We start from the raw sequence: 14,432 nt of genomic DNA on the forward strand, positions 1-14,432 counted from the left end.
GACAATAAACAGATAATTAAACAAATACTGGGATGTGATAAGACATGAACAGTAGGGAAATGTGGTAAAGGGTGACTGAGTGATCCGGGACAGCCTCTCCGAGAAGGTGGCATCTAAGGTGGCAGCTGACAAGAAAGAACTAGCCATTCCAAGCAGGTTAAGACCATTGATTCAGGCAAAAACCCTAAGACAGCACCAAGCTCATCCAAGGAGAGAAAGAAGATCAGTGTAGCCCCCTCAAGAATCAGGGCTCTGGGGGCCAGGGCAATGAGTTCAAATTTTATTCTAAGGGTAGAGGGAAGCCTCTGAAGAGAACTAAGTAAAATGGTGACATGATAGGATTTACATTTTTAAATAATCGCTCTGGCTGCTGTGTAAAGGATGGATTTGTAGTGGGAACAAGAGGGGAAGCATGGAAGCCGGGGAGGAGGCTGTTGAGTAGAAAGAAGGGGCGAAGCCAAGCTTTCAGTCACTAGGAGAGCCACCCTCTCAGGGCCATTCCTCCCTCAACCATGGATCAGGCATTTGGCAGGACCCTGAGGGGAAAAAACAAAGAAAAGCTGTCAAATGCATATCTAGTCTTGCCTAAGCCTTTCCAGATCTGCTTTCCAAATGCCTTCTCTCGAAATTGTATAGACAGGGGGATGGAGGGGGAGGAGGGTGAAAGGGGAAGATGGGAAGAGAGCTCATTCTCTAATTTCCCTTTAGAAATAGAAAAAAAATAATTCTTCTAAACTAAGGGCACAAAATCAGAATGAACCCACCCAACGCAGCTCTAGAGTGAGGCAGACACGGACTCAACATCCTGGCTCAGCCACCTCCTAGCTATGTGACCTCACTTCACTTCTCTAACCTCAGTTTCTTGATCTCTAAAATCAAGTAATAATATCTTATAGCATTTCAGCTGGGATTAAATGAGATTATGCAACGAAAGCACATGGCTTGTTGCTAAGCAAAACATAGGCATGTTCCTCATCCCCCACGTGAAAACTTGGCCCCGGGCACATGTTTCTAATGTAGTCAGAGCAGATGTCTTTGTTGCCCTTCACTTGCAATTCAACCCTACCACTCTTGAGTGAGCCTTTGAAGCCTATCCAATCTTACAGAACTGCTTTTGTGGGTGAGACATCTCTGAGAAGTTCAATTGTGTTTTGGTCCAAAATCATTTGCCATTCTCCTGTCCCTAACACACAGGTCCCTGTGTGTTGATCTAACCAATTGGTAGTGTTTTGAGTAATACATCATGGGGCCAATGGCGCCTTAACGATGTATTACATTAATATATCATCAAAGCCGTGGCATTGTTATGATATATTACTTTAATACATCATTGGAGTGCCATGGCTTTAATGATGTATTACTCAAAACCATAGCAACAGCTAGAAAGATCAAGATAAGTTTTGTATTTTTTAAACTTATTCTCAGTAAATAAGATTTTTTTAAGTTTCCACAATAAAATATGTGTTTAAAGGAAATACAAGGATGCAAGTTTTCCTGATAAGCCTCAAGATGTTTCCTTGGTCGTCCTTCTTCCACCATTTACTATATACCCTGCTCCTAAGTTAATTTAAAAATGCCATATCCAAGTCTCATAAGAAATAATATCATTGTTGAATGTACGATTCTGTAAGTTTTCCAGGGATCTCCAGTTTAATGTTACAATTGCCCACTTGTGGAGTGGTTGTTTTTTGTTTTTTGTTTTTTGTTTTTTGTTTTCCCTAGTGGTCATTCAAGCATTTTCTACCCAACTTCCCAAAGAATCCTAGATCGACCCTGGGCACTTTGTTGTCCTTCAGTAAATTGATGGTCAAGTTCACTTTATTGAACATGATGTCTGAACTGCCTGCATCTCTGTCTTCTCCTCCTCCTGTGTGTGTGTATGTGTGGTTGTTGTTGTTGTATATAAGATGTAGGTTCTCCATGAGAGGGTTCCAACATGTCAGAGGGATTGAAATTTAAATCTCAAATCTTCCACCTGGCAGCCTTGCCAGTCTTCACTATTTTCAGCACAGTGAGATTGGCAAAGAAATGAGAGTAGCATAAGTGTGCCAATTGCAACAATCACTGTATCAATAACAAGAAAAATCTTTTAATCCAGAGCCTCATGGCAAATCTCAACTATCTAGCAAGAGTTCTACTCACTTGGGAGCAGTCTGAAGAGAAAAGGTGCACTTAGTATGTGAACAAACACACACACACAAAGTAGAAGAATAAGACATTGGAGCCAAAGAGACGACCCCAAAGCAGACGTTCTTAAGTAGACCCTGATATGCTAATAACCACAGCCCCTTGAATTCAACATTGAAAATTCAGTTCTTAAGAAACTCCAGAATCAATGTCATTCAGAGAGGGGTAACTCAGTTCTGGGCAGACGTGGGGACATATTTCTGAAATTTCTCAAATACACTTCTATACGCTTAGTGTTCGGCATGTTGTAAAATCTAGAAGCATCCAGTCACCTACTCTGCAACATGCAGATTTCTGCAGAGGGAAGCTCTCGCCATTTACACAGCATTGGCTGAAATCTGTCATGCCAGACCCCTCGGAACACCTCTCAGGGCAGGAAAGCCTTCTCTCATTTTGAGTGCCTGACTTGGAATTTGAATGCTCTTTCCCTCTTTCTCTCTTCATCTAGGTTGAAGGACTTTGAGGGAGCCAGCTGTGTGAGAATAGATTAGGCCAGAAATGATGATTCAGCACCCGCCGCTTCCTGCCATGTGCTAAATGATCAGTTTAGTCTCAATCAGCAGATAGAGAAAGAAAAAGCCTGGAGAAGAGACAAGAAGATTCACACCGGAAAAGGGAAGAATGACAGAGATCCGCCACTCAGAAATGTGAGATTTGTGATACGATTGAGCTGAACAAAAATTGGACCAAATGTTTTTGTAGTTTGTTCTAGAGAAAGGAAGCCTGGATGCTTATAAACTACGATTAACCACAGAGCTACCAGGGGCCTCAGAGGCTAGAGTCCATTCCCTGGTTTTGTAAATGAGACCCATGAGGTGCTGAGGGGTGCCTGCAATTCTGAGAGCACTCTGGGAGGGGTTCATTATTATATTCTGGAGCACTCTGATAGTGGTAAGTCCTCCTCTGCCCAGCATGGCCACCCCTTCATCTTGTGCAGTTGGTCCAAGTCCTGCTGCTCCTTTAAAAGCCAAGCCCAAATCCCACCTCCTCCAGGAAGTCTTCCTGACCTCCCACAGCCTGCGGTGATTTTCCCCTGATACTGACTATCCATTCGCTTTTGTCATTTGCTACTTTGTATTATCACTTGCCCTTTCTAAGAGATGCCCAATAACTTCAACTTCAGGAACTTCAGAAAGAGCACCCTTTGAGGCCATCTGAATCTGCGCTGGGTCAGATTGGGAGTGTTGGGAAGGGTGGGACAGCAGAGCTACCGGGGCAGAGGATCAGGCCTGCCAACTGCTATTATGGGCTTCTCTTGCACAAACTTCCACAAAGCAGCTGATTAATACAGAGTTCCAGAAAGGTGGAAAACATAATATTATTCAATCCTTTGTAAAGATTGAAGATATTCTCAATGCCATTATTTGCCTGTTTCCTGACTTTATAGACAACCTATACTGGTTGTTTGCAAAGAGGAAGGGAGCTCTGCTGCAAGTCCTTTAATCAGGGGACAAAATAAAACTTTTGTGCCTCTCTTTTCACTATTATACAATAATCATTCCTTCTAAAGTTTTAAGTTGAATTGGTACAGTAACAGCATTCTTTTTTTAGTATAGTTAGATATATGAAGGTATATGTAGAAAGATATTTGCAGTTTCTTTACCATAAAGAGAAACTGCACACAGTTTGATTTTTTTTTTAAAGATTTTATTTATTTATTTGAGAGAGAGAGCACCAGCAGGAGATGGGCAGAGGGAGAGCAGATTCCTCTGCTGGGCACGAAGCCCGATGTGGGGCTCAATCCCCGGACCCTGGGATCACAACCCAAGTTGAAGGCAGATGCTTAAACGACTGAGCCACCCAGGCACCCCAAAACTGCACACAGTTTGAAACACATACAAATAACAACTACAAAATCCTTGGTAATTTTTGTCTGGATTCTTCAAAAAAAATTATAGAAACCAATGACTTTATCAGAATTAGTATTAAGAAACATTATTATAGAGCCTCCTGTGTATACATACACGAATTAGTAATTGCTTCAAGTAAACAAAAGTTGCTCACACTCATCCAAAGAAGACTCTTCCTTAATTCTTCAAACTTTTCCCCAAACCATCCTGAGAGCCCTTGAGAATCAACTGAATTTTCATGATATAAGAAAAGGCACATTTGATGCAAAGCATTCATCTTTCAAATGTGTAAAACATGTCCTTAGGAGATGACATCTTGGAAAAGATTCTGCCAGCTACTCAACTAAAATATGTCATATATTACTAGAAGGTTAAATACCATGGTTTACCAGTCTAGCAAGACCACACGAAGAAGTGGTTTCCCTGAATTTAATTCCATTAAGCACACTGAACGTGTCTTCTTCCCTCAGAGTATTCAAATGCACTCAACTGCTTAACAAGAACAACACAGAAGCTAAGCTTCCCGTCAGGGTCAGGATGTAGCATTTTTGCTTCACATACAATGAACAGATTCCTTTCCTTTCTCACTTTCCAGCGATCGTGTGTTGGACAGATACAAACAATAGAACTCCGTACTTCCGAAATCCCAGCTTCAGAGCATACATTGAATGGAACAAAGTGATAGCCACGTGACCCTTTTCTGAGGCAAAACATTTCTCCCCAGGAAAAAAATGTGGTCAGGCGTTATATGTTTCCCCCAGTAATGCTAGTCTCTTCTTGACCTTCCTTCCTGGTGCTGTTATATCCTTTGTTACCAAGATAACTTGTTTATAAAAGTGCTTGTATCAGTTACTGAAAACAAGTGACACATATTTTACCTGGGGGTGTGCTGCAAAAGTAAATGCCAGGATCAAGCAAGAAACGAAAGCAGACCCTCCTTCCTGGATCCTGAGTTCTGCTATAAAGGGAATTTGAACTTATAAAATTGTCATTTGGATACAAGAATTCGCCCAGAATAAAAGTTTTGCTCTGGAAACTACAGATACTTTAAATTTCTTTCCTCTTTATGTTCTTTAATCTTTCATAACATTATATTGTTCCTGAAATTTAAAAATGTATTCCTGCATTTGCGTATGGTGATGAATATTAACTAGACTTCTGGCGTTGATGATTTTGCAATACATACAAATGTCAAGTCATTATGTTGCATATCTGAAGCTGATATGTTATATGTCAGTTATACTTCACTTTTTATTTTATTTTTTTTTAAGATTTTATTTATTTATTTGACAGAGAGCGAAAGAGGGAACACAAGCAGAGGGAGTGGGAGAGGGAGAAGCAGGCTTCCCGCGGAGCAGGGAGCCCGATGCGGGGCTCGATCCCAGGACCCTGAGACCATGACCTGAGCCGAAGGCAGACGCTCAACGACTGAGCCACTCAGGCGCCCCTATACCTCACTTTTTAAAAATATATTCATGCATTGTTCTATCAGGTACCTTTGGCACATCTTGCAAAACCCACTCCCTTCCTCATTATTTGCTCTATCCACACTGTATGTGCAATCCCCAAACAAGCCTCATTCTCGTGCGACTCTTGGCCTTTACTGAAGTGAATCCCTCTACCTAGAACACCCTTTCCCTCCTTTGCCTGGCTGATTACGACTTGTACCTCGAATTTCAAATTAGGCTTCATTTACCCCATGAAGCCTCCTCTGGTGGCCTAGCCCTTTATTAGGATAGATGCGTTTCCTCTCCGTTCCCACCGCCGGCTGCACCTCCCCTTATCATGCCACGTATCACACTGCGTTGTAAATGTCTGTTCCTTCTCAAGCTCCCTCTCAAGACCGAGACAGGAACTCCACCTTCTTCATCACTAGACACCCAGCACTCAACAGTGCTTGGCACACAGTAGATGTACTTGCTACACTTTTGTGGAGTAAGTGAATATGACCTCTAAATGTCTAAATATTTTAGTATGTACAAGGAAGAGTGGTGAGGCTATATTCCTGCACAGAAAGCTAAATGCTTCCTCTCACCCACCACATTCCAGTCCACTGCCCTCTCTCCACAGCTTGGCTCTTTCCTGCCTAAATTCCCTCCTCCAGATCATGTGGTTAGAAGCTACTTATCATTCATATCTCAGCTTCAGAGCGGCCTCCCCTAGCCCCTCAGGCTAAATGAATTACCTAGCACTTAATCATTTTACCTGTTATATTTCTCTGCATAGTTCATATTATTAACTTGATATTTTAATTCCGTGTTTGCTTATTTTGCCACTCTCCCACCACCAGAACGTAAGCTCATTGGGGTGCCTAAGTGGCTCAGTTGGTTAAGCGTCTGACTTTTGGTGTCAGCTCAGGTCATGATCTCAGGGTCATGAGATAAAGCCTCCCATCAGGCTCTGGGCTCTGTACTGAGCTGAGTGTGGAGTTTGCTTGGGGTTCTCTCTCTCTCCTCTCCCTCTGCCCCTCTGCCCCTGCTCATTCGCGCTCTCTCTCTCAAAAAATAAATAAATAACATTTAAAAAATTATTTAAAAAAAAGAATGTAAGCCCAGTGAGAGTGGAAACCTTATCTGTCTTATTTACAGCTGTACCCCAGAGCCTAAAACTTCACTGGCACATAGTAGATGCTGAATGAATGAATTAGTGGATAAACAAATCTTTAAAAGATCTAAAAGTTCTGGGACGCCTGGGTGGCTCAGTCGTTAAGCGTCTGCCTTCGACTCAGGTCATGATCCTGGAGTCCTGGGATCGAGCCCCGCATCGGGCTCCCTGCTCCGCGGGAAGCCTGCTTCTCCCTCTCCCACTCCCCCTGCTTGTGTTCCCTCTCTCGCTCTGTCTCTCTCTGTCAAATAAATAAATAAAATCTTAAAAAAAAATGAAAGATCTGAAAGTTCTTTGATCTAAGTCAAAAATCATCATGAAAATATTCAGAAAATGCTTCAAAATCAACTAAAAAAACCACTAGGCTTACATATCAATACTTTGTATTCTTTGTACACTCGGGTCACCCTGGAATATATCCGGGCATGACACTCTGAAAGGAAGAAACAAAGTCTAGGTGATACTCAGCACAGGGACAGGTGATGGTTCAGGAGCTGACCTGGTGAAAGGGGAGCACTCCTTGGAGAAAGGATCTTGTACCTGGACCTGAGCACATAAAGACCCGAGAGTCTTTATGAAGAAGAAATTCCAACTTCTAAAGAAGATCAGTGTCTAGAATAGGCAAGAAGTTCTCGGCAAAAAGAGCAACCGACAAGAAGCTGAGTTCTCAGAAGACCCAAAGGGACTTGAATTTTACCACGATGTCTGAAATGAACAAGCAAGTTCAGATATTGGCAGCCCTAGGCATTTCCTGGATCTAATGAGGCAGAAACCTGACATCTGAATAAAGATGCTTCCCACTAGGGAGACACGAGGAACCCCAGGATCATCTGTGGGTTCTAAGCCCCAGGAGCAGCACTCAGCAGACTCATTGGTATAAAACCCCTGCCCTCAGGTCAATCTTTGAGCAAAGGTACAAAACACATTCCTTTTAGAGCTTAGGAGGCATCCAGCCTCTATCCTTCCAGGAACATGCAATACCCTTGAGAGCTACAAGGTACAGGAGAAACCACAGTCACATGGAGCCCCCAACCTAGTAACGGCACAATTAGCCATCCCAGACGAAGACAAATAATACTGCACAGGCCAACCTAGGTTTGAATCCAGGTTCCTCCACTTATTAACTGTGTGACCCTGGACAAGTTCCTTAACCTCTCTGAGCTACCGTTTTTCCATGTGTTATAAAACAATGGACTAATACTATCTCAGAATTATTGGCAGGGCTAAATGAGCTACAGCACATAAAGCACTGAAGTGAAGGTTCGATAATTGCTGGCTATTGTCATTATTATTGTAATTAATAAGTAAAAGTGGTTGTTACAGAGATATAAAAGTCACAGAGTAGGGAATTGTGGCTCAGAATTTTTAGTTATGTGGATTCATTTACAAAAGAGTTACCAAAGAATAGTTCAAAGTCCAAGGCTCAGATTGCTACATGCTGGTTCTTTGCCATGCCCCCTTTTAAGAAATCTCTTTGAAATTTTGGGTATATAAGTTAATATGGCATGATATTTGTTTTGTTTTGTTTTGTTTTTAAAGATTTTATTTATTTATTTGACAGAGAGAGACACAGTGAGAGAGGGAACACAAGCAGGGGGAGTGGGAGAGGGAGAAGCAGGCTTCCCGCGGAGCAGGGAGCCCGATGTGGGGCTCGATCCCAGGACCCCAGGATCATGACCTGAGCCGAAGGCAGACGCTTAACGACTGAGCCACCTAGGCGCCCCTAATATGGCATGGTATTAACAACATGTTATTGCTTCTCTAAAAGGAATTATATTGTATATCCGCAGGATGAGACTCACCACTCGGGCTATAATTAGTTCGTGTCCATTAAATAGTGGTTGCACAACTTCCTAGTAATTTACTGGTATCCTAAATTATAAGGCTGCTTTCTGAAAATGTTTTTGCCTGCATCATTTTTCCCTCTTGGTCTCATTTAGGTCCAGGTCTCTTAAACCAGAGTGGGAACGCGCTGCTTTGTGCATATCAGAGAAAAGATTCTAAAATCATCCATCTAATTCTATCCTAAATTTCGTCAACAAGGGAAAGAGAAAATTCATGTGGCAATTGAGAAAGTAATAAGGCAAATGAACTCACATGGAATTAATTCTAATGTTAAAGTCTATCTTTTCTGTACCTCTTCAGAAACATAGTGGTAGGGAATATCATTAGTTTGTGTGTGATATTCCATGATGTTCAATTGATTATAAACAGATTGATTAGATGGAGTGTGCACTGTTGAGCAAGAAAATTTAAATCAATGGCAGATACTATCCAAAGGTCTTTAAAGAGATCATCACTTCTTAATAATAACGATGATGATGATGATGATGATGCTAGGGTTGGTATCATTTCCAAAGCTACTGCAAGGAAATAGACTTTGAAAATCTTAAATTAAGATATATTATGAAAGTGAAAAATCAGAGCCATCATTTAAGAAAGAGATAGCATCTCACATAAAAATGAAATAAATTTGCATTCATTTAGAAAATTTAAAGTAAATCAATATTACATAAATTACTGGAAATTGAGCAGCCGATTTTCAAAAAAAGATAATCTACACTATCCTTTATTTTGGTATTAAACAACATAATCCAAAACACAGCCTGGAAATGGAGGCAGATGCAAAGCATCCTGATTGTCCTGTCTTATCTGCATTCTTAAAATGTATCTGATCAACTTAAATGGCATTCAAATAACTAATGGCTAACAGAATATATTCAGTCCTCAGTGATAAAGTGTTGACTAGAGGGTCAGCTGGTCCATTTGGGAAAACGCTACCCGGATGGTGAAGGGGGGACTCGTTCTCATTATTCTCCCATTATCTCCACTGCACGATACAAGTTTCATTCCCATTTTCTTATCCAATTACATCTTGCTCAGTTCTTCACTAAAATTTATAGCAAACTTTGCAAAGCTTTTGACCTGTATCATCTTATTAAACTTTTATGAAAAATCAATGGAGTTCCATCATATCATGGGGCTGTTCCTCACACAGTTGTCAGTGGTGAGTGGAGAAGTCTATTTATCCCCAAATCTGATGAGAGATATTTGAACTGCAAGAAGTTCTCATTTTATAAGCTAAGGTGCAATAAATAGGAAATACTCGTATTTTTCTAAAATATGGCATTTCAAGAATTGCAACCTTTTGAAAAGCAGCCTGGACACCAAAAAAAGTGAGTTTTTAATCATTTGTCTTGTTGTTGTTGTTGTTGTTGTTGTTGTTGTTGTTGTCATTGGCTTTGCCCCAGAATGATGGCATCAGTCTCCGGACCGCAGAGAACCCAGGACGCCGACATGCCTGAGCAGCTGAGCAGCTCGAGAGAAAGAGGCCTGCACTGCTGTGCCAAGAAGAGAAAGGAGCTGCCCTGGTGCCTGAGCCACATCCCCCCTGAGAGCTCAGACACACGTGTTCCTAACCTCCTCAGCCACCACCTCCTAGGCAGGGCTTTTATCATGATTCACATTTTTAAAGAAATGCCAGATGGTCTCTCCTCACATTGCCAATCAGCGATGCAATCCATTCTCTTCTGCTTACTCCCCAAGATTCCAGAAATTTTTAAATGAATACCTCCAGCCCAATTCGAGAACCGAGTAGGAACTAGTGTCAGAGATCACCCCGTCCCACATTGATTCATGGTCTAGGAAGCCCATGTGTAGTGTTTTTTTCCTGCCCTCTCCCCTGAGCCCTGGACGTGTATATCCAGCCACCTACAACACAAGTCCACTCGGCTGAACCTCTGGGTTCTTCCAACTCAGTGTGTTCAAACTCAGCCTTACCATCCTCTTGCTCTTCAGCTATCTAAATCTGGTTAGGTCGTGCGTTAATGATAATTAGCATTTGCTGAGCTCTTGCTCTATGCTGTGTTCCATGTGAAGTGCTCATGCAGACTTCCCAGTAACCCCGTGAGTCACGTACTCAGATGAGTGACACCATTTACAGGTGAGGACGCTAAGGCCCACTGAGATTAAGTATGTAGCAAGGCTCATGCTTAGTAAGTGGCCTGGGGGACTTGAACATGTCTGTCCACCACCCATACTACTTCTCAGCACTCCTGAGGTAGGAAGAGGCCCATTACTTAGGATCTTTTTCATCTTATTAACTCTGATTTCTTCGGAGACTCTGGCTTCAGCCAACTTGAGAGTACTTAGGTTGATGATCACCTGTTGGGGGTTGGTTAGGCATTCTTCTTTCCAAGTGCAGCCGTTTCCTCCTCAGAGAGGTCATGACAGCCCTTCAAGTCGAAGGGGAGAGAGAAACCATTGGCAAAAGAAGGATGGTGTGTGGGTTTCAGAGTCCCTTGTCATTTGTTGCCATATTCTCAATCATAACAGAAGCCAAACTCAAGTTGCCAGATACCAGAATTCTTTGGTTTGTTTGTTTTTAAGATTTTATTTATTTATTTGAGAAAGAGAGAGTGAGCAAGAGAGAGCATGAGCCGGGGGAGGGGCGGGGGAGAGGGAGGAGCAGATTCCCCGCCAAGCAGGGAGCCTGATGTGGGACTGGATCCCAGGACCCTGGGACCATGACCAGAGCTGAAAGCAGACACTTAACTGACTGAGCCACCCGGGCGCCCCAGATACCAGAATTCTTGAGGGAGACATTTTTGCAAGAAGTCTGTGAATCCATATGTTTGACCAGCATTTTATGTGGAAAAAGCCACAACCCATGGTCTTGCACATACAGAGTGCTCAGAAAATGTCAGCTGAATAAGGCCGTGACTGAAGAGAATGTTGAGCTTCTATCATTTATCCCCTGGATTAACCTAAAAGAGTGGTTAGCTTCCCTGACCCAGGTTGTCACCATCCAATCCAGAGTTATAACAATGACAAATACTGAGCCATTTTATTGAGCACACATGCTAGGAACTATTGAAGTACTTTACATGTATTAACTCCGTTAATCCTTATGGCAACCTTTTGAGTCAGAGTTATTCCCAGACAGGAAAACAAAGGCATTCAAGGTGACAAGGAAAGGATTCAAACCCACAGAGTATAGTCCTTAACTATCAAACTGCACCTTTCTAAGCATGTCAGGTGATCACCTAAAACCCTTTAGAAGCTAAGCATTTTACCTAAATAGCCTTCACTGTCCAAGCCCCGCCATGTGGCTGACTCCTTTCTCCCTCCTCTCCCACATGCATGTGGTTAGTTCCTTAAACTGCCCTCTTACCTTTGTACATTTTATAGGCTGTTTCCTCCACCAGAATTTTCAGTCCATATTGTGCACATCCAGATGACCAACTCCTATTCATACCTAAGACTCAGCCAAGTTTCACTTTCTCCCCGACTTTTCCAGATATTAAAAGCCAGCCCTTTCTTTCTTGCTCATCTTGCTTTTCACACTATAACGTGAATGTCTGTTGCCTCCCCTATGAAACACTAGGCTCCCTAAACTGTGACTTACTCCACCATGTCCCTAGTGAATGGCACAGAGTAGGTCTAAATAAACACTTGTGGACTGAATGAATTTATCAAATTTGTGGCTGTTCAAAGGACAAAGAATGCCTAATGTTACCAGCAAGAACAGGAGAATGGACCATTCTTAAGAACTGACCTCTGGAAAACAAAAAACAAAAAACTGACCTCTGAGGGCTAAAATTATTTTACAGCTCCTAACACATCAGTAAATTACTAAAAGTCTGTTGAAACTGTGAGTACTGAACCAACTAAATCTTATAACAATCTTTATAATAGGCGACTGAGAAAAGATAACATATAATAATAAAAGAAATAGCAGACTCCTTGCCTCCATGCAAAAGTTATTAGAAGTCAAGATTTTCTCAAGAAAAGAGTCAACAAACATCTTGGCAGTGAATCAGGAAAGTCAAATTTAGTTAAAGTGATATTATCATAGAAAGGAATTGATCCAGTAAGTTACTCTTCTAAAACTATTCAGCTCATCTTGATGTACCCGCTGAAGGGAATATAATTTTTCTCTGACTTTAACCTTGATTACCATGGGGAAAAGCCTTAAATGGGATGTTCTTTCAGTGATAGATAAAACATGTGTGCTGATGCGTCACACAATGCGAGCACGATTCTCCAAGGATTTAAGTGTTTAGTCATTCTATGGCCAATGGAATATCATGCCCTATTTTTATGAAGCTATGTTTATATATATGGCTGATTGTGAAGCACTTGCTTAGATCCTGAATTTTTACTGCTTTTTCATCAATTAGCCATATAACACAGAACTGAAACAATTCATGAAAATTTTCATTAAGGGAAAAAAAAAGGGCAGCATAGGTAGGCAGGATTGTCCAGTATTGTAAATATAAATAGTTTCAAGCTGTTGATAATGGGGAAAACTTGGTCCATTAAGGACACGTGGAAAGAGATTGTGTATATCTAAAGATGAGGCAGAAGAAATTTGAGAAGGTAACCAAATCATACAATGTTAGAACCAGAAGACCCCTTACAGATCTCAAGATTTTGATTACTATGTTCCCAGGGCCCAGTAAAATCCACGACAACATGCAATAATATTCCAGCTACAGGCTTTTCAATCCTGTAAAATCTTACATTTAGATTTGGATGTGTTTCAGCCCTATTCAGTTAAGTAAATGCTGTATTTTTGATTCTTTACAAAGCCACGAAGTCTGGGTTGTTTTGTTTTGTTTTGGTTTTTTTTTGAAATTACACGGGGATATACTCCCTTGACTTTTTATTACATGTTTACTGGTATCACACCATATATCAGGTATGTTATAGGGAAACCTAGTGTCAGATTAATCCAATCTTCCCAACTTTAATCTTGTGCTCTTTTATAAATCAGAGTGCAATGTGCTGAAAGATTTCTCCATCAATTACTATAACACAAAATTATTCCTCTTAGTGTATAATTAAGGCAAAAGCTACAAATAACTATTACAAGTGTTATATAATCAAAAGCATTAATAAACAACAACCTTCAACCAGAATGTTCATGTTTGTCAGCTTTTCAATAAGAGCTATCACCATTTATTTTACACATTTTATACTTTTATTCTCCAAATACTTGAGTGACATTTGATGCCCAGGACACCCATGGCCTGCCGATAGGCATAAATGAACAGAGGAAATTTGGAAACTCAATGGCATTTGCTTAAAAACAGGGACTTAAAACAGGGACTTCTTCAAAAGTCAATAAAATTTAAAACAATATAAAATTCATAAAAGTGGTCTTACGACATTAAAAAATGTTGGAAAGGATAGTGTGTTTTAGGAGGAATAAATTAAGAAAATGAAAGTAAGGTGTCCTTCCTGTTGTGATAGAATTAAGAAATAAGGTCTCCAGATTTATGGAGGAAAAAATAGACTTCTTAATACAGAAGTCTAAACTTTGTATCTAAATTTGAATTTCTTAAAAAAGTATACCACACTATTTAATAAATACCAGCGAATACAATCTAGATCTGGTTGTGGAGAAACAATGTTTTGGTTGACATGATTACAGGGGCCCTGGGAAGTTTCTGGGTGCCCCCAGAAAGATATCTCTCCCACCAAGTGACCTGAAGACTAAAATTCCATAGTTTAGAATTTTATTTTACTTTAAAATACAAATAGCCCTAGGAAAGGTTGCTTAATAGCAAACTGTTGCTTATGCTGGAGTGTGAACTAGTTTATGGTCACACTAGAAGCGCTGATGAGGGACAGGGAGAAGTAGTGAAGAATCTGGACACGGGGGAGGTAGAAGGAAGCAAAAGCAATGAGGATGATGCGAGCTAAACTTCAGCTACTTCGGTATTTGGCCGAAGCTAACGAGATCTCTAAATTTTGACCAGTTTAGTAATGATGAAGTGCCAGAAC

Source organism: Halichoerus grypus, chromosome 7 (genome assembly GCF_964656455.1).
Source record: "Halichoerus grypus chromosome 7, mHalGry1.hap1.1, whole genome shotgun sequence".
Classification (NCBI taxonomy): Eukaryota; Metazoa; Chordata; class Mammalia; order Carnivora; family Phocidae; genus Halichoerus; species Halichoerus grypus.